The sequence below is a fragment of the Mustelus asterias genome, chromosome 5 (assembly GCF_964213995.1).
Source record: "Mustelus asterias chromosome 5, sMusAst1.hap1.1, whole genome shotgun sequence".
NCBI classification, from domain to species: domain Eukaryota; kingdom Metazoa; phylum Chordata; class Chondrichthyes; order Carcharhiniformes; family Triakidae; genus Mustelus; species Mustelus asterias.
This window is the reverse complement of record NC_135805.1, coordinates 95142489-95164528: the sequence shown is the minus strand read 5'-3', so window position 1 is coordinate 95164528 and position 22040 is coordinate 95142489. Positions and strand designations below refer to the sequence as shown.

At 46.0% G+C, this 22040-nt stretch overlaps 1 protein-coding gene across 3 annotated transcripts in view; it reads left to right on the top strand.

Moving 5' to 3' along the window:
• Positions 1-22040, top strand: part of ldah (lipid droplet associated hydrolase) — a 265023-nt gene that overhangs the window by 11917 nt on the left and 231066 nt on the right. The gene's annotated exons all lie outside the window — the stretch shown is intronic.

Genomic DNA, 22040 nt, shown 5'->3' with positions numbered 1-22040 from the left:
TGAATCCAGTTTATCCTAGGTCTATTCAGGCATCCACCCAACCCCCTTCTTTGGTATATTGACCATTGTGTGGGTGCTGTTCCTTGCTGTCACTCTAACATTGTAAATTTTATTCATTATGCTTCTAATTTCTTTCCAATTCTTGTGATCAGGTGATTCATCTCTGACTCCTCCTTTCCCTTTCCAGACTTCTCCTTTTTCCCTTTTTCTCTTAAATAACATCCTGTTCACTTCTATGTCTATCTGGATTTTGTTTCTTCCTATCTCATTCTCCCAATTTCTCTGCCTTTGTCAAATCTGCTAGCTTTCACACCAGAGCTCTGAAATGTCCTCCTTTACTCACCCAAAGATTCCCCTCTGCTCAGCAGAGCATTTGAGCAATTTTGACCTATTTTCCTAAATCCTCTAAATTTCTCCTGATTTTTCACTTTCTCCCTGGCCTGTACATTCATTAGATTATTATCTAACATTTCCACCATCTTATAATATGCATTTATATACAATGTGATCCCACCATCAAGTACATATTCCCATCCATTCCTTCTTTCTTGAGGTATTGTTCCTCTGACTTGGGTTCATTCTTTCACCACTTCTGGTTGTGAACATCTTTCTGAACATATGTAGGAGAATTAAAACATGCCTATTCACTCCTTCCACTTCCACTATCCAGTGACTCAAACCGTCCTTCTTTGTGAGATTGCCGCATCGCAGAGGTCACATGACTGCAGCAAGCCAGATAGGACGTAGTAATGATTGCATTTCAAAACACAAATGCCTCCCCTTTCTTAACAAAGAAAATACAAATTTTCATGCACTATCATGTGTAACTGTGAGTTATCTAATACACCCCCTAAACCATAACTGTTCTCGTGCATTAAACTGTTCGTTATTCTCGTCACTCACTGCACATGCATTGCACAAATAGTCATTAGATCTTGCAGGTCTCTTAAATGGTACATATGCGCATTGTCATTGGCTGTTTGGGAAATGTTCCCTGTCTGAGTAGTATCATTTCCATGGCACTTGTTCCTGTGGTAACTGTTACAGTTATTCTGTTTCTATTGTTGGGCACCAGTGGACTTAGACCATAAGACATAGGAGCGGAAGTAAGACCATTCGGCCCATCGAGTCCACTCCACCATTCAATCATGGTTGATTTCAACTCCATTTACCCGCTCTCTCCCCATAGCCCTTAATTCCTCGAGAAATCAAGAATTTATCAATTTCTGTCTTGAAGACGCTCAACGTCTCGGCCTCCACAGCCCTCTGTGGCAATGAATTCCACAGACCTACCACTCTCTGGCTGAAGAAATTTCTCCTCATCTCTGTTCTAAAGTGACTCCCTTTTATTCTAAGGCTGTGCCCCCGCGTCCTAGTCTCCCCTGCTAATGGAAACAACTTCCCTACGTCCATCCTATCTAGAACATAGAACAGTACAGCACAGAACAGGCCCTTCGGCCCACGATGTTGTGCCGAGCTTTATCTGAAACCAAGATCAAGCTATCCCACTCCCTATCATCCTGGTGTGCTCCATGTGCCTATCCAATAACCGCTTAAATGTTTCTAAAGTGTCTGACTCCACTATCACTGCAGGCAGTCCATTCCACACCCCAACCACTCTTTGCGTAAAGAACCTACCTCTGATATCCGTCCTGTATCTCCCACCACGAACCCTATAGTTATGCCCCCTTGTAATAGCTCCATCCACCCGAGGAAATAGTCTTTGAACGTTCACTCTATCTATCCCCTTCATCATTTTATACACCTCTATTAAGTCTCCCCTCAGCCTCCTCCGCTCCAGAGAGAACAGCCCTAGCTCCCTCAACCTTTCCTCATATGACCTACCCTCCAAACCAGGCAGCATCCTGGTAAATCTCCTCTGCACTCCTTCCAGCGCTTCCACATCCTTCCTATAGTGAGGTGACCAGAACTGCACACAATATTCCAAATGTGGTCTCACCAAGGTCCTGTACAGTTGCAGCATAACCCCACGGCTCTTAAACTCCAACCCCCTGTTAATAAAAGCTAACACACTAAAGGCCTTCTTCACAGCTCTATCCACTTGACTGGCAACCTTTAGAGATCTGTGGATATGGACCCCAAGATCTCTCTGTTCCTCCACAGTCTTCAGAACCCTACCTTTGACCCTGTAATCCACATTTAAATTAGTCCTACCAAAATGAATCACCTCACATTTATCAGGGTTAAACTCCATTTGCCATTTTTCAGCCCAGCTTTGCATCCTATCTATGTCTCTTTGCAGCCTACAACAGCCCTCCACCTCATCCACTACTCCACCAATCTTGGTGTCATCAGCAAATTTACTGATCCACCCTTCAGCCCCCTCCTCTAAGTCATTAATAAAAATCACAAAGAGCAGAGGACCAAGCACTGATCCCTGCGGCACACCGCTAGCAACCTGCCTCCAATCCGAAAATTTTCCATCCACCACCACCCTCTGTCTTCGGTCAGACAGCCAGTTGCCTATCCAATCGGCCAACTTTCCCTCTATCCCACACCTCCTCACTTTCATCATAAGCCGACCATGGGGGACCTTATCAAACGCCTTACTAAAATCCATGTATATGACATCAACTGCCCTACCTTCATCAACACACTTAGTTACCTCCTCAAAAAATTCTATCAAATTTGTGAGGCACGACTTGCCCTTCACGAATCCGTGCTGACTATCTCGGATTAATCCGCATCTTTCTAAATGGTCGTAAATCCCATCCCTAAGGACCCTTTCCATCAATTTACCAACCACCGAAGTAAGACTAACCGGTCTATAATTACCAGGGTCATTTCTATTCCCTTTCTTAAACAGAGGAACAACATTCGCCATTCTCCAGTCCTCTGGCACCATCCCCGTGGACAGCGAGGACCCAAAGATCAACGCCAAAGGCTCTGCAATCTCATCCCTTGCCTCCCAAAGAATCCTAGGATACATTTCATCAGGCCCAGGGGACTTATCGACCTTCAGTTTATTCAAAACTGCCAAGACATCCTCCCTCCGAACATCTATTTCCTCCAGCCTATTAGCCTGTAACACCTTCTCTTCCTCAAAAACATGGCCCCTCTCCTTGGTGAACACTGAAGAAAAGTATTCATTCATCACCTCGCCTATCTCTACTGACTCCATACACAAGTTCCCACTACTGTCCTTGACCGGCCCTAACCTCACCCTGGTCATTCTTTTATTCCTCACATAAGAGTAAAAAGCCTTGGGGTTTTCCTTGATCCGACCCGCCAAGGACTTCTCATGTCCCCTCCTAGCTCTCCTAAGCCCCTTTTTCAGCTCATTCCTTGCTAACTTGTAACCCTCAGTCGAGCCATCTGAACCTTGTTTCCTCATCCCTACATAAGCTTCCCTCTTCCTTTTCACAAGACATTCCACCTCTTTTGTGAACCATGGTTCCCTCACTCGGCCATTTCCTCCCTGCCTGACAGGAACATACCTATCAAGGACATCCAGTATTTGTTCCTTGAAAAAATTCCACTTTTCATTAGTTCCTTTCTCTGACAGTTTCTGTTCCCAACTTATGCCCCCTAATTCTTGCCTAATCGCATCATAATTACCCCTCCCCCAATTGTAAACCTTGCCCTGCCGTACGGCCCTATCCCTCTCCATTGCAATAACAAAAGACACCGAATTGTGGTCACTATCTCCAAATTGCTCTCCCACAACCAAATCTAACACTTGGCCCGGTTCATTTCCCAGTACCAAATCCAATGTGGCCTCACCTCTAGTCGGCCCATCCACATATTGTGTCAGGAAACCCTCCCGCACACACTGCACAAAAACTGCCCCATCCAAACTATTTGACCTACAAAGGTTCCAATCAATATTTGGAAAGTTAAAGTCCCCCATGACAACTACCCTGTGACCCCCACACATATCCATAATCTGCTTAGCAATTTCTTCCTCCACATCTCTATTACTATTTGGGGGCCTATAGTAAACTCCTAGCAATGTGACCGCTCCTTTCCTATTTCTAACTTCAGCCCATATTACCTCAGTGTGCAGATCCCCCACGAAGTGCCTTTCCGCAGCCGTTAAACTATCCTTGATTAACAATGCCACTCCTCCACCTCTTTTACCAGCTTCCCTACACTTAGTGAAACATCTATACCCCAGAACGTCCAACAACCATTCCTGTCCTTGTTCTACCCACGTCTCCGTAATGGCCACAACATCGTAGTCCCAAGTACCAATCCACGCCCCAAGTTCATCTACCTTGTTCCGGATGCTCCTTGCATTGAAGTAGACACACTTCAACCCACCTTCCTGTCTACCAGTACCCACCCTTGACCCTGATACCTTCCCCAATACCTCACCACCCTCACTGACTTCTGGACTACAACTCCCTTTCCCACTCCCCTGACAAATTAGTTTAAACCCCCCTGAAGAGCCGTAACAAATTTCCCTCCGAGGATATTGGTGCCCCTCTGGTTCAGGTGCACCCCGTCCTGTTTGTACAGGTCCCACCTTCCCCAGAACGTGTTCCAATTATCCACGTATCTGAAACCCTCCCTCCTACACCATCCCTGCAACCACATATTTAACTGCACTCTCTCCCTGTTCCTCAACTCGCTATCACGTGGTACCGGCAACGTACCAGAGATGACCACTTGTTTCGTCTTGGCTCTCAGCTTCCAGCCCAGCTCCAGAAATTCCTGCTTTAAATCCCCGTCCCTTCTCTTACCTATGTCATTGGTACCAATGTGCACCACGACTTGTGACTGTTTCCCCTCCCCCTTCAGAATCTGGAAAACACGGTCTGAGACATCACGGACCTTGGCATCCGGTAGGCAACATACCATCCGTGAGTCTCTTTTGCTGCCACAGAACCTCCTATCTATCCCTCTAACTAACGAGTCCCCAATAACTATCGCCCTCCCGCTCTCCCCCTTTCCCTCCCGAGCCACAGAGACGGACACAGTGCTGGAGATCCTCTCACTGCGGCTCCCCACTGGTATGTCATCCCCCTCAACCGTATCCAAAGCGGAATACTTGTTGCTAAGGGGAACGACCACCGGGGATCCCTGCACGGACTGCTTCCTCCCAGCCCCTCTCACCGTCACCCATCTGTTTTCAATCCTCGGAGTAACTGTATTCCTAAAGCTTGTGTCTATGGCCATCTCTGCGTCCCTGATGATCCTAAGTTCATCCAACTCCAGCTCCAGTTCCCTAACACGGTTTTGGAGGAGCTGCAGATGGGTGCACTTCCCACAGGTGTAATCAGTAGGGACACTGTCGTCGTCCCTCACCTCAAACATAGTGCAAGAGGAACATTGCACTGCCTGCACACCCATCCCCTCTAGATACCTTGCCAGTACCAGGTAGAAAGTGCAAAAATGAATTCAACTCACCCCTACTCGCCCTTTCAGCCTAAGCCCTGTGAGCCAAAGTCTTATAGCTCACACTCTGCTTCCCACACACTCAAGCCCTGTGAGCCAAAGTCTTATAGCTCACACTCTGCTTCCCACACACTCAAGCCCTGTGAGCCAAAGTCTTATAGCTCACACTCTGCTTCCCACACACTCAAGCCCTGTGAGCCAAAGTCTTATAGCTCACACTCTGCTTCCCACACACTCAAGCCCTGTGAGCCAAAGTCTTATAGCTCACACTCTGCTTCCCACACACTCCACTGCCCGCTCCCGACGCTGCCCGCCGTATACTGCAGCCTACCTTTTATACTTCACGCGCTTAAAAAACCCTTCCCAGACTCCTTTGCTGCCCACTTCTAGTTTTCACTTTAAACTTGAAAAACTGCTGTTAAAGTAAAGGCCAAAAAAATACACACACTAGCTGACTAATTAAATAAATAAACAATTCAATTAATCCAATTAATCTCTTACCAGCACTGCTGCTTTCAATCACCCCTCTCAGCTTGCTCCAGTGGATCAATGAGGGGGAACCTCCCAGGTAACTGACTTTTAAAGTTAAAATAAAAACCCTTCCCAGACTCCTTTGCTGCCCACTTCTAGTTTTCACTTTAAACTTGAAAAACTGCTGTTAAAGTAAAGGCCAAAAAAATACACACACTAACTGACTAATTAAATAAATAAACAATTCAATTAATCCAATTAATCTCTTACCAGCACTGCTGCTTTCAATCACCCCTCTCAGCTTGCTCCAGTGGATCAATGAGGGGGAACCTCCCAGGTAACTGACTTTTAAAGTTAAAATAAAAACCCTTCCCAGATTCCTTTGCTGCCCACTTCTAGTTTTCACTTTAAACTTGAAAAACTGCTGTTAAAGTAAAGGCCAAAAAAATACACACACTAGCTGACTAATTAAATAAATAAACAATTCAATTCAATTAATCTCTTACCAGCACTGCTGCTTTCAATCACCCCTCTCAGCTTGCTCCAGTGGATCTAAGCCGTTCATTATCTTGTAAGTTTCTATCAGATCTCCCCTCAACCTCCTAAACTCCAATGAATATAATCCCACGATCCTCAGACGTTCATCGTATGTCAGGCCTACCATTCCTGGGATCATCCGTGTGAATCTCCGCTGGACCCGCTCCAGTGCCAGTATGTCCTTCCTGAGGTGTGGGGCCCAAAATTGCTCACAGTATCCAAATGGGGCCTAACCAGTGCTTTATAAAGCCTCAGAAGTACATCCCTGCTTTTGTATTCCAAGCCTCTTGAGATAAATGACAACATTACATTTGCTTTCTTAATTACGGACTCAACCTGCAAGTTTACCTTTAGGGAATCCTGGACTAGGACTCCCAAGTCCCTTTGCACTTTAGCATTATGAATTTTGTCACCGTTTAGAAAATAGTCCATGCCTCTATTCTTTTTTCCAAAGTGCACAACCTCGCACTTGCCCACGTTGAATTTCATCAGCCACTTCTTGGACCACTCTCCTAAACTGTCTAAATCTTTCTGCAGCCTCCCCACCTCCTCAATACTACCTGCCCCTCCACCTATCTTTGTATCATCGGCAAACTTGGCCAGAATGCCCCCAGTCCCGTCATCTAGATCGTTAATATATAAAGAGAACAGCTGTGGCCCCAACACTGAACCCTGCGGGACACCACTTGTCACCGGTTGCCATTCTGAGAAAGAACCTTTTATCCCAACTCTCTGCCTTCTGTCTGACAGCCAATCGTCAATCCATGTTAGTACCTTGCCTCGAATGCTCTGCTGAGCAGAGGGGAATCTTTGGGTGAGTAAAGGAGGACATTTCAGAGCTCTGGTGTGAAAGCTAGCAGATTTGACAAAGGCAGAGAAATTGGGAGAATGAGATGGGAAGAAACAAAATCCAGATAGACATAGAAGTGAACAGGATGTTATTTAAGAGAAAAAGGGAAAAAGGAGAAGTCTGGAAAGGGAAAGGAGGAGTCAGAGATGAATCACCTGATCACAAGAATTGGAAAGAAATTAGAAGCATAATGAATAAAATTTACAATGTTAGAGTGACAGCAAGGAACAGCACCCACACAATGGTCAATATACCAAAGAAGGGGGTTGGGTGGATGCCCCCAAGATTGCATTACAATTCTAGATAACCTTCTTCACTGTCCACTGTGTCACCAATCTTGGTGTCATCTGCAAACCTACTAACCATGCCTACTAAAGAGATGCTTCAGTGTGATTTGTACAAGCTGAGTGAGTGGGCAAATGCATGGCAGATGCAATATAATGCGGATAAATGTGAGGTTATCCACTTTGGTCGCATAAACAAGAAGGCAGATTATTATCTAAATAGCTATAAATTAAGAGAAGGGCATGTGCATGGGAACCTGGTTGTCCTCGTACACCAGTCACTGAAGGTAAGCATGCAGGTGCAGCAGGCAGTAAAGAGGGCTAATGGTATATTGGCCTTCATAGCGAATGGATTTGAGTACAGGAGCAGGGATGTCTTGCTGCAATTATATAGGCCCCTCTTTGGACTGTTTGCAGATTTTATTTAATCTCCACTGTTGGATGGCTTGTAATATATATTGAGAATTATATCCCAGACTACTTCCTATTCATATGCATACAGTTCAATAGAACCAGCTAGGGCATCTTTCTTTGTTTCTTTTTTCCTTGCTCTCTTATTATTTTATCATATTTCTCTGAAGGTACCAATGCTTCTAACTCTCCAATTGTTTTTCTCTCATTCATTCATAGGACATGGGCATTGCTGGCCAGCCAGCATTTATTGCCCATTCCTAGTTGACCTTGAGAAGGTAGTGGTGAGTTGCCTTCTTGAAATGCTGCAGTCCACGTGCTGTGGATTGTTAGGGAGGGAATTCCAGGATTTTGACCCAGCGACTGCGAAGGAACGGCAATTATATTTCCAAGTCAGGATGGTGAGTGGCTTGGAGGAGAACTTGCAGATGGTGGTGTTCCCATGTATCTGCTGCCCTTGTCCTACTTTGTCCCAAGTACATTGTGTACTTGCTCCTGACTCCGGTTTTTTTTTTGGAATATTCTTACTCTTTTCCAACCTTTCTCTTTTTTTTTCACAATTTTATCTTCTACCATTCTCGTTTTCTTCTAACCCACAAGGCTTTCAGCATCTCTCACTGCAGTCCCTTGCTCCATTTGGGAATAGTGTTCTCAGTAACACCCTTCACTGTCAACCCCTTTAACTAAAAGCCTTTAAAAAAATAAGTGCTTGCCAGTTCTTGATCAGTTTAGGTTGGGATTATATTAAAACCAATGGATGACGTTCATGGCCAGCAGCACCAGGTCCAGATGTATGACTGCAGATCTCAATTTTCTTCACCATAGGAGAATTTAGTTGGTTATACTCTTCTCGGCCAGTATATATCAAATATTTTGAGAAGATGTTCAGGTGCCGCACTTTCTTGTGATTATGTAATATTTATACTTCATTTTATAAAATGCCTATGTAATCCAACTGACACCCCCATCTCTCCCAGCACTTTATGGAAATTAGTGACACCAGCATAACTCCAGAATTATTGTCACTTTTGTGTTGCTGGAAAGTAAAAATTGTGATGCTGAAAGTATTTTAGCATCAAAATCTTTCTTTTGAAATTTACTGGACCTCAAGAGATTATTTCAGATTCAAGACAGATATTGCCAGCTACCCCAGTATAAGAAATAGATTTGTTTTTGCTCTGGTTTGGACATTAAACAGAACATCGGTATAAGGGATTTAATTTGATTAAGATATTCAATCAATGGATTATGTCGTGGTTCAAAGATTGTTTGGAATTAAAGTTTCTTTTGAGCAATTAAATATTAAAACACATGACTAAGCAACCTTGCTATTTCTTAAATAATTAATAAAGCTACAGTTGTAAGAATAAATTATTATTTAATGGCACAGTATTTCTTTAATGTTTGTATGTTGCAAATATAATTGAGTATGCAGTTGGTGCGGTGCATGCAGTCCATGCATGTTTTTGTTTTGAAATAATGAAACAGTTATTGAATGGGGCTAAACAAGACTTGCTAGTTAGTCATGTCATGCTATTAGTTTTGAGATATTTCAGTTAGCTATTACTGAATTAATCAAAAGAGGTACAGTAGTTGAATTAGTTTTCCTGAAAACAGATGTTTCATTCTTTTTAAAAGTTTCTTAGTTTAATGAAAGCCCCTCTTAATCAGGGTAGGTTAAAAATTGCAGATTTCTTTTTATCAACGAATGGTAGTCTGATTGGGCAGCCCATTTTTGCTCCAAAAGGAGGGCTTTTGACCCACTAATTTGGAATGAATGAAGTTCCAATCACAGGGAGAATAAAGAAAATAATTAAGTACAGGAAGCTCACATCAGTCTGAGAAAAAATGGTAATGCAAGTCACATTAGAGGAGATTTACCGTACTTGCAGTTCAACAACGAAGCTGGGAAGGGATAATCATGACAAAACAGTTCTGCAGCAAGGTGGCACAGTGGTTAGCACTGCCGTCTCACAGCGCCAGTGTGGTGAACCATCGTTGGTTCACCACTGGGGTTGTTATTGTGTTACTGTTGGGCTAGGGTGTTGTTGTTATGGGGGTTGTACGATGTTGTTGGGATAGGGTGTTTACCTGTCCTAAGTGTTATCATGGCACACTCCAGTGGGGTCCCGCCTCCGGTGGCAGGGTATAAGACCCCCTGCTCCGGCAGGACCCCTTCAGTCTGAACGGGTGAATTTGTGTTAGTAGTTTCATTGTTAATGTATTAAAGCCTTCAGTACTAAAGCCTTGTTTCCGGGTGCTCATTGAGGTGCATCAATTTAATACATTAACTGAGAATATGGAGCAAATCCTAAAACCGGATCGTCTGACACTGGACCCACGTGCGGTCGGTGCAGCTAACACGTTCGAACATTGGTGGAAGTGCTTCGAGGACTACCTGGCAGCCTCGGTAGCTATCACTACGGACAGTGATAGACTCCAGGTCCTCCACGCAAGGGTAAGCGACACGATTTACCTAGCCATTCGTGCAGCTTCCACTTACCAGGGTGCCGTCGAGCTCCTAAAGAATAGGTACATTACGCCACCCAACGAGATCCACGCTCGTTATCTCCTCGCTACACGACGTCGGCAGTCGGGCGAGACCATAGAAGACTACGCCAATGAACTCCTGCAGCTTGCCAGGGCTTGTGACTGTAAGGACGTCTCCGCCGAGCAGTACATGCACGACCTCGCCCGAGACGCGTTCGTAGCAGGGGTAGGGTCCTCGTATATCAGACTTAAATTACTAGAAAAGGGGAAACTCAACTTGACCCAGGCAATGGGGATGGCCGTGAGGTTGGAGGCGGCGTCGAAGAGCTTGGCGCTGTACCCCGAGGACCACGTGCAGTCAACGTGGTTGGAGCAAGCTCTGCTCCCTCCTCGCCCCGCGAACCCGCGCTCCCAGATCGATTCGACGACGGCGGCAGCTCCAGGGGGCCAGCGATGCTATTTTTGCGGTGGGGCTAAGCATCCACGGCAGCAGTGTCCGGCAAGAACGGCAATCTGCAGCCAGTGCGGTAAAAAAGGCCACTACAGCAAAGTCTGCAGGTCCAAACCTAAAAACGGCAGTGCAGCTTGTAACCCTCCAGAACGGAGACCATCTCCTTCGGCGCTGCAGTACCCACGAGGTCCGACCACGTGCGACCTCAGGACGGCGCCATCGTGGCAAACAGAGGAGGAGGAAGACCACCAGGAGTCGCTGTGCTTGGCGCCCTCGCCCATGTGCGATTCATGGGGGCGGCCATCATGGTCCACGATGACTAGGAGCGACCAGCAGGGGTCCTCAGCATCCACATCGGCAGCATGCAGTGACGCCCAGGGGCCAACGGTGGCGTCGATCTCTCTGGATCAGACCAGGCATTTCAGACTGGAACATTCTATGATGGAGGTAAAGGTTAGTGGCAGAACTGTAAATTGTCTGTTTGACAGTGGGAGCACCGAAAGTTTCATACACCCTGAAACTGCTAAAAGGTGTGGACTCCGGGTTTTCCCTGCCAAGCGGACCATTTCCATGGCATCACAGTCCCGGTCTGTACCGATCCAAGGACGATGTATGGTAACTCTTGAGGTACAGGGCACAGTCTACGAGCAATACAGGCTCCTTGTGTTACCTCACCTTTGCGCGCCAATTCTCCTCAGACTAAATTTTATGGTCCACATGAAGAGTGTGATCCTACAGTACGGTGGGCCACTCCCTTCACTGGCCGTAGGGAACCAGCCGCAGCCTCCAAATTGCCCAAAACGCCCCGCGTGCAATCTATCCACCCTGAAGATCACGACACCATCCCTTTTTAAAAATCTGGTACCTGGCTGCAAGCCCATCGCTACTAAAAGTAGGCGTTACAGCGCTGAGGACCGGATCTTTATTAGATCTGAGGTTCAGCGGCTCCTCAAGGAAGGGATCATACAGGCCAGTGCTAGTCCGTGGAGAGCGCAGGTCGTGGTAGTCAAAAGCGGGAACAAACCTCGGATGGTCATCGACTATAGTCAGACCATTAATAGATACACGCAGCTGGATGCGTATCCTCTCCCGCGCATTTCTGATATGGTCAATCAGATTGCGCAGTACCGAGTGTTTTCTACCATAGACCTTAAGTCCGCCTACCATCAACTCCCCATCCGCCCAGAGGACCGACAATATACGGCCTTTGAGGCGGATGGTCGTCTATACCAATTCCTCAGGGTTCCATTTGGTGTCACCAATGGGGTCTCGGTCTTCCAGCGTGCTATGGACCGAATGGTGGACCAGAACGGGTTGCGGGCTACCTTCCCGTACCTGGATAACGTCACCATCTGCGGCCATGACCAGCAGGACCATGACACGAATCTCCAACACTTTCTGCGCACTGCATCTCGCCTGAATCTGACCTATAACAGGGAGAAGTGCGTATTCCGTACGCGTAAGTTAGCCATCCTCGGATACGTGGTGGAAAACGGGGTCATTGGCCCTGATCCAGACCGTATGCGACCACTCACTGAACTTCCCTTGCCCGCTAGCACGAAAGCACTCAGGAGATGCCTCGGGTTCTTTTCGTACTATGCACAGTGGGTCCCCAACTATGCGGACAAAGCTCGTCCGCTCATTAAGTCCACGACCTTCCCACTTACGCCGGAGGCCCAATTGGCCTTCAAGGTTTTGAAAAGCGACATTTCGAAAGCCACGATGCACGCGGTGGATGAATCCATCCCCTTCCAGGTGGAGAGTGATGCATCTGATTTCGCCCTAGCCGCCACACTAAACCAGGCAGGCAGGCCCGTCGCGTTTTTTTCCCGCACCCTTCAAGGCCCCGAAAATCGGCACTCAGCGGTGGAGAAGGAGGCTCAGGCCATTGTGGAGGCAGTCAGACACTGGCGCCATTACCTGGCAGGTAAGCGGTTCACCCTGATCACGGATCAACGATCCGTGGCGTTTATGTTTAGTAACACGCAGAGGGGCAAGATCAAGAACGATAAGATCTTGCGGTGGAGAATTGAGCTCTCCACCTATAATTACGATATTATGTATCGTCCAGGGAAGCTCAATGAGCCCTCGGATGCCCTCTCGCGCGGAACATGCGCCATCATGCAGGAGGACCGCTTGAAGGCTCTCCACAATGATCTGTGTCATCCTGGGGTCACCAGACTCTACCACTTCATAAAAGCCCGCAACCTACCCTACTCGGTGGAGGAGGTCAGGTCAGTTACTAGAAGTTGTCGGATTTGCGCAGAATGCAAACCACACTTTTATCGACCAGACCGGGCACATTTGGTCAAGGCCACTCGCCCTTTTGAGAGGCTGAGTGTAGATTTTAAGGGCCCCCTTCCCTCAACGGATCGGAATGTCTATTTTCTTAACATAATAGACGAATTTTCCCGGTTTCCGTTTGTTTTCCCCTGTGCGGACACGTCGACTGCCACCGTCATCAAGGCATTCAGTGAGCTTTTTACCCTGTTCGGGTACCCCTGCTATATTCATAGCGACAGGGGCTCGTCGTTCATGAGCAACGACTTGAGGCAATTCCTGCTCTCATTCGGGATTGCCTCTAGTAGAACCACGAGCTACAACCCTAGGGGTAACGGACAGGTGGAAAGGGAGAATGCTACAGTCTGGAAGGCTGTCCTACTGGCACTGAAATCCAAGGGCCTTCCAGTCTCCCGGTGGCAGGAGGTCCTTCCAAATGCGCTCCATTCTATCCGCTCCCTCCTGTGTACGGCAACCAATGCTACTCCCCACGAGAGGATGTTCTCATTCCCTCGGAAGTCGTCCTCGGGGACCTCATTGCCAGCCTGGTTGACGTACCCAGGACCCGTCCTTCTGCAGCGCCATGTGAGGGCTCGCAAGTCCGACCCCTTGGTCGAACCGGTCCAACTCCTCCACGCCAACCCTCAGTATGCCTATGTGGCATATCCTGACGGGCGAGAGGACACTGTCTCCATTAGAGACCTGGCGCCCGCAGGGGACGTAGCAACTCCTGTCGCTCCTATTCCCCCAGTCACAGATCCACTACTCCTCATTACTTCCCCAGACGTGGCGCGGTCAGCACCGGGACCAGTGCATAACACTTTTACTCCCATGTACAGCTTGCCTGAGACTCGGAGATCGGCGCCACCATCACCACCACCACCACCACCAAACGTTCCAGGATCCCCTGCACCATCGCCTCATCAGGGCCGGCCGGCCCGGGAGTCTTTGAGGGGACAGCCAGATGTTGCTTTGAGAGAGCCACCGCAAGCACCTGCTCCGGTTTCGCAACCGGTGTTGAGAAGATCGCAGCGTCGGTGTGGTCCTCCAGACCGTCTGGACTTGTGAATCCTGTTATTTTTTTGTCATTGTCTGTTTTCATCCACCCCGCCACCTTTGGTTCCTAAAGGAGGGGTGAATGTGGTGAACCATCGTTGGTTCACCACTGGGGTTGTTATTGTGTTACTGTTGGGCTAGGGTGTTGTTGTTATGGGGGTTGTACTATGTTGTTGGGATAGGGTGTTTACCTGTCCTAAGTGTTATCATGGCACACTCCAGTGGGGTCCCGCCTCCGGTAGCAGGGTATAAGACCCCCTGCTCCGGCAGGACCCCTTCAGTCTGAACGGGTGAATTTGTGTTAGTAGTTTCATTGTTAATGTATTAAAGCCTTCAGTACTAAAGCCTTGTTTCCGGGTGCTCATTGAGGTGCATCAGCCAGGGACCTGGTTTCGATTCCAGCCTCAGGTCACTGTCTGTGTGGAGTTTGCACATTCTCCCCGTGTCTGCGTGGGTTTCCTCAGGTGCTCCGGTTTCCTTCCACAATCCAAAGATGTGCAGGTTAGGATTATTGGCCATGCTAAATTAACCTTTTAGTTCGGGGATTAGCAGGGTAGATATGTGGGGTTGCAGGTATAGGGTCTGGGTGGGATTGTGGTTGGTGTGCAGACACGATAGGCCAAATTCCTCCTCCTGCACTGTAGGGATCCTATGATTTCACATTTCATAGTAAGTGAGGAAAATCATCCAGATTGCATTCATCCAATATAAACATGCAAGATCTTCCACTGTTTCTGCTCTTGTGAATGCTCACAAATAAAAACTGCAATTATTGATTGATTGGGTCAATGTACTGCCTGATCCTGGCACTGTTTAGCCATTTAAAACAGGGACCAAAACGGTGAACGCAGTCCATGGAACCACACCTGGGTGTAAACCATTGCCTCTGATAATGAGGAAGATAAAAGGGAGGAGTTTATATTTAGTATTTTGCAGCCCTGACTAGAATCAGCAAATCAAAAACAATCAACATGCTTTTCGGAGATTTCCACATTCATTTTTCACCTTGGGTGGAACAAATATCTGCAAGTGTGGAGTAATGAGGGCTGAAATTCAAAATCAATTTGGCAGCTTGCAGCTTACTAATGTAAATAAGGTTCATGGCCAAATATTGGGTGTTCCCAGGCATACTGGGCCCATCTGCAGGCAATTTCTAGGCCACTGTTTCTATACAAAGTATTCAGTGTCGCTTCTCGGCCTTTTGGCTAAGATCAAGTGTAGTATGGATTGGATGCTGCACTTGGTTGAGGTCATTGGGTTACACTGAAGCTTCATATGTTTCATATGAAGCAATTTTTAAAAGCGGCATCTCGGCCTTTTGGCTAAGATGCAAATGAGCTCAAGTCTTGGAGGAGGAACCTCCCCCTTCTCCAATCAGCTTGGCTCATGTAGATCAGGCCCAGGACAGGGTGATTTTGGTCGCTCGCCCTGTCTTGTCAGCCTGGATCTGAAATGTCTCAACTTGTTGAGACTCTGAATTGAATTTGATTTGATTGAATTGGAAAAGTATTTTTTTTAAAATTCAGTGTTAACTAATGAATATGCCATGTCATTGACTGTTTTTCTGGGCTGGACTTGCTTTTATGGTTGGTTTACTACCAGGGCAGACTGCAACGACACCTTCCACCCACTGTTGTTACACTACCCAGAACCAGCTCTATTTTTTTATTTATTAAATATTCATCAGAGTCTCAGGGAATGCAATTATGACCTTCTACAAGGAGCTGCAATCGATGGAGAAAAATCCAGTGCCGTGGAAAAAGGTGAAAAGATTAAGGCACCATGTTCTGAGTTGAAGCTGTATCTGAGGCTGGTGTTTCGCAAGGGCAGCAAGTCACTAATTTAATGGTTCTTCAGTTGAAGAGTTTCTATTAGAAATCCAAGAACACTGGAGCTTTGCATTTAGCCCTGAAGGAAGGAGGCAGTGAATGCCACCCCCAGCAGCCTGTGCATGGCTATTCAATGCAAAAGAAGTTAACGACTTTTCAAGTTGCAATCACCTTTCCTTCACTGCACTGAACATCATTGATCAACCCAACAGACAGGTGGTAGAGCGATATCCTTCATGTTCCTTTCCTCCTAATGCAAGTGTTCCTGTATTCATATCTGAATATTTGTAGAGGCAGTGGAAGGTTCGGATGATACATATTTCATTGCCAGCACCTTTTATCACTACCATGAAGGAATACCTTCTGAAAACTGGATTACATTTCACATGATGGCACTTTCTACCTTCTCCTTTAAAGAAGTAATGACCCATAACCAATCATAAGGAAGGACTACTTCATTCCATCACGCTACAAATCATTGGCAAACCACCTTAGTGGAAGGACTAGGATTGAAAGGATGCGCAATAGTAGCTACTAAGTTAAAGCATTGTGGACTTGTTTGTCAGAGTTATTTTCAGCAAATGATGTCCAAAGATGTGCAGGTTCAGTGGGCTGGCCATTATAAATTGTCCCGAGATGTATAGGTTAGGGGAATTAGAGGGGTAAATACGTGAGGTTACGGGGATAGGGCTTGGGTAAGATGCTCTGTCGGAAATTCAGTACAGACTTGATGGGCCAAATGGCCTCCTTCTGCACTGCAGCGATTCTCTGGTTCTATTTTATGATTCTTTCAATAGTTTTTGTCACTGGCAAGTTCCATCTGGAATGATCTGGGGCATCATGGGGAATACCTATTTAAAGGAATAGCAAAATAATATTCAGATAATACCTTCAGTGTTTAGAATAGAGCTGCATTTCAGCAAGTGAATGATTTGATCTTATTGCCAAATGGAAGAATGTAATGGAAGCATTGTTTGGAACACAGCATACATCTTAGTCTAGTAAAGATGTCCCTTTATAACTGTACCTGTAGTTGGCGGAACACGTTTATTTCATTTATTTATTGAAGCCTACTCAAGTATTGTTAATGGGCTATGCTGATTTAACCCCACCACAGTGTGCAGATAGGGAGATATGCTTACAAGGGATTAGGTGCAGAAGCTATTAACATTGCTTCTTCAACATGTCATTGCTGAGATGGTCCTTCTGATCCTTTTCTTGTGTCACGTGTTACAAAAGTATAAAATATTTTGTTGGAGATCACAGGGGTAGAGAAGGCAGGAATTCCGAATCCTGGAAGACCTTGACAGTTCCCACGGGTGCACAGACTGGGAGAGGGCAACACCTGCACAATTTAGCATTTTAAGTTCTTCAAGTAGAGGACAGGCCCAGCAATCGCACACTAAAACTGGCTTGTGTGACTCAGAAGCGGAATATCGTATCAGAAAAGCATCCTAGGCAGGGGACAGGGAGAGGTTCCAAAGAAGGAGGAGCAGATTAAGAGGCTCCAAGCAAAAGCCAAGGTTGGAGTCGGCAAACTGTAAGAAGTGAGGGTTCAGGAGAAGAAGCCCCAGCAATTGAAGAGGCTCAGGAAAATCTCTGTTGATCGAAGCGGGCTCAAGGAAACCCCGATTTATCAAAGAGAGCTCAGGAGAAGCTCTGTTGATCAATGAGGGATCACGAGAACGCCTCGGCAGAAGCCTGTTGATGGAAGAGGGCTCGGCGGAGGCCCTGTTGGTGGAAGAGGGTTCGGCGGAGGCCCTGTTGGTGGAAGAGGGCTCGGCGGAGGCCCTGTTGGTGGAAGAGAGCTCGGCGGAGGCCCTGTTGGTGGAAGAGGGATCGGCAGAAGCCCTGTTGGTGGAAGAGGGCTCGGCGGAGGCCCTGTTGGTGGAAGAGGACTCGGCGGAAGCCCTGTTGGTGGAAGAAGGCTCGGCGGAGGCCCTGTTGGTGGAAGAGTGCTAAGGAGCAGTGTGGTGATCACAGAAGGCTCAGGAGAAACCTGGCAATCGAAGAAGGTAGCACAAGGTTGGTGACATCACGTAAACTCTGTCAACTGCAGCCCTAGCTTCTGCTTAGATCCTCCTCTTAACTTTTGGACCACTCCCTGTCCCCTGTCTAGGATGCTTCTCTGATATGATACCCCGCTTCTGGGTGACTTGAACCATTTAGGACCATAGTCCATAAGACATAGGAGCAGAATTAGACCACATGGCCCATCGAGTCTGCTCCGTCATTCAATCAGGGCTGATATTTTTCTCATCCCCATTCTTCTGCCTTTTCCCCATAACTTCTGATCTCCTTATTAATCAAGATCTTTGTCTCAAAGACAGTCAATGACCTGACCTCCACAGCCTTCTGCGGAAAAGAGTTCCACAGATTCACCATTCTCTGGCTGAAGAAATTCCTCCTCATCTCTGTTTTAAAGGATCATCCCTTTAGCCTGAGGTTGTGCCCTCTGGTTCTAGTTTTTCCAATTAGTGGAAACATCTGCTCCATGTCCACTCTATCCAGGGCTCACAGTATCCTGTAGTTTCAATAAGATCCTCTCTCATCCTTCTAAATTCCAACAAGTACAGAACCAGAATCCTCAACCGTTCCTCATATGACACGCTCTTCATTCCAGGGATCATTGTTGTGAACCTCCTCTGGACTCTTTCCAAGGCCTCCACATCCTTCTTTAGATATGGGGCCCAAAACTGCTCACAATACTCCAAATGGGGTCTGACCAGAGCCTTATACAGCCTCAGAAGTAGATCCCTGCTCTTGTATTCTCGCCCTCTCAACATGAATGCTAACATTGCATTTGCCTTCCTAATTGCCGACTGAACCTACACGTTAACCTCAAGAGAATCTTGAACGATGACTCCCAAGTCCCTGCGTGTTTCTGGTTTCCGAAGCATTTCCCATTTGGAAAATAGTCTCTGCCTCCATTCCTCCTTCCAAAGTGCATAACCTCACACTTTTCCGCATTGTATTCCACCCGCCACTTCTTTGCCCACTCTCCTAACCTGTCCAAGTCCTTCTGCAGCCCCTGTGCTTCCTCAATACTACCTGTCCCTCTACATATCTTTGTATCATCTGCAAACTTAGCAACAGTGTCTTCAGTTCCTTTCTCCAAATCATTAATGTATATTGTGAAAAGTTGTGGTCCCAGCACTGACCCCTGAGGCACACCACTGGTCACCGGCTGCCATTCTGAAAAAAGACCCCTTTATCCCCACTCTCTGCCTTTTGCCGGTCACGATGTGCCGGTCAACCAATCCTCTATTCATGCCAGGATCTTATCCTTAACACCATGGGCACTTAACTTATTAAACAGTCTCCTATGTGGCACCTTGTCAGAGGCCTTTTGGAAATCTAAACAAATCATGTCCACTGGTTCTCCTTTATCGAACTTCCTTGTTACATCCTCAAAGAACTCTAACAGATTTGGCAAACGTGACCTCCCCTTGACGAAGCCTTGCTGACTAGTCCTATTTTATCATGCACTTCCAAGTACTCCACGATCTCATCTTTAATAATGGACTCTTAAAATCTTGCCAATATCCGAAGTCAGGCCAACTGGCCTATAATTTCCCATCTCCTGCTCCCCTCCTTTCTTAAACAGCGGTGTTACATTCGCTACTTTCCAGTCCTCTGGGACCCTCTCTACCGTAAGAAGTTTAACAACACCAGGTTAAAGTCCAACAGGTTTATTTGGTAGCAAAAGCCACACAATTTCCTCAGCTATCTCCTTTAGAACCCTGGAGTGTAGTCCATCCGGTCCAGGTGATTTATCTACCTTCAGACCTTTCAGTTTCCCCAGAACCTTCTCCTTAGTAATGACCACTACACTCACCTGTGTCCCTTGATTCTCCTGGAGCTCTGGCATCCCACTGGTGTCTTTCACTGTGAAGACTGATACAAAGTAACTGTTCAGTTCCTCTGCCATTTCTTTGTTTCCTATTATTACTTCTCTAGCCTCATTAGTATTCCGCAATAGTTTCCAGCCTCATTAGTATTCTACACAATAGTATTCTGCTTGATGTGGCTGAGGAGCTGAAGTTATGTTTGTGAGTTAGTGCTTGAGTGTGTACTCAGGAATCCAAGGGAATGGAATTTTGGGAGACAAGGTTGAACTCCCATGCAGTGGGCCAACATTGAGACCATCCGATTTGGAGTGTGTTCTGGAGAAAATTCCAAGGGTAACCTTCAATGGTGAAGACTGGAATCTCTCATAAGTCAGTGTTTTTTGACATCAGGGTGGGCTGTTGAGAAATCCATGGGATCTACCTTGGTCATATCTGCCATTTATTGTGCAGTGCGGTGAGTTTGACCACAAATTGTTTGTTAATTCACATGTATCTCATATTAACCCTGAACGATATGACCTTGTAAAGTTTATTTTGTTTGTTCGAAACGTGTGGAGTCTTGTTGCTTTGTTATCTTAGTAAGGATCTTGAATCTCAATCTTTTTGTCCCACGACAGATAAACTTGTGGGTTTATTCCAGGATCACAACACTCATCACAGAGAAGCTCATTTGTTTTTCAAAGCCCACATAATAAGTTCTGAAGATGGGACACAGCAATCTCCTGCATCTACCGCTGGATGTCTTGCAACATTCCCTGATAAACAGCAATGGACAATAACTTGTGTTTAACGCCTTTAATGTGGCTAAATGAGCCCAGCTGCTTCGCAGATGTATAGTCAGATAATATTGACACTTGAGCTGAGGAAGGTGATATCAAGAGGGGAGACTAAAGGTTTGGTCAAGGAGATATGTTTTCATTATGGTCTTAAAGCATGAGCGAGAGGTGAAGAGATTTGGGGGAGGGGGAGGCTAGAGGGGCTGGATAGGTGAAGGAGCTGTTGTCAATGACGGGGCAAATGCATTTTGGAATGTAGTGGAGGCCAGACGTACTTGGAACAGTGCAGAGCTCTTGGAATGTTTTCCATTGGAGAAGGTAAATGAGATGGGGAAAGACAAAGGGAGTTTGAACAAGGGTGCAAGAGTTTGTAATTGGACGCATTTAGGAGTTTAAGCCAATGTAGGTCAGCGAGCACAGAGGTGATGAACGAACAACAGGCTTTTGGATGACCTCAAGTAGGTTCAGATAAAAATTACGAGGGTTCAGTGATAAGCATCCTCTTTCCACCCCCCCACCCCCCCCAATTTTATTGTGGTTTCCATTTGGGACTTCTGGAATGGGGGTGAAAATCCAGAAGAAAGCTTAGCCTGATGCAACAAATATAATTGAAGCACTTAGTGTATCAGATTACTGCTCCACCTCTGGAGCAAGTAAGAATAACAGGTATCTTGTCATAATGTTTTTTTTAGAGGGGACAGCACCACTTCTGGAGGAAGTAAGGCTTGAAGTTATTACCATTACATCATTACTCTTGAATTCAATTTACTGGAATGTGATAGTGTTACTATCTCAAGTATTCCAATATATTAAAAGTGTTTGTTTTTCTACAGCGGTAATTCTTGGGGCTCCAAAGTGTTTTTCCATGCCCTGGTCTTTCAAAGGCAGACTTTTTCATAGTTATACAAATATTTTTTCAATTAATGTCAATGTTGTTGTTATGTGACTACAACAAGTAAAGGAACGGGGGCAGCATTTTTCAAATAGTTCAAAGATTATGTACTTAAAAAAAATACTTTCAATGCATAGTAACCAGAATTGAATAACAAACCTGACCTTTAAATTATATCATTATTATCAGTATTGTACAACATAGCACAGAGAATTATTACAGAGATCCCTTGAGGAAAATAACACAAATGTTTTTTGTTGTATAGTTGTTCTCTTTACTTTACTGCCAGAGAATGGAAAAATGAAAGGTTCTCCTCTTTTTAAAAGGAACAATGTCCCTGCACGTATTGAGAACGTTTTTAAAAATGTATAAATCATTAAATCATTTCAATATGATTCTTCAGTTGGCTTGCACTTCTCCTGTTGTGGTAGCAATCTCCATGCAGCTGTGCAATTTGGGCGGCTTTATGCTTTGAACCTATGTTTGGCATCCAATTTTAAG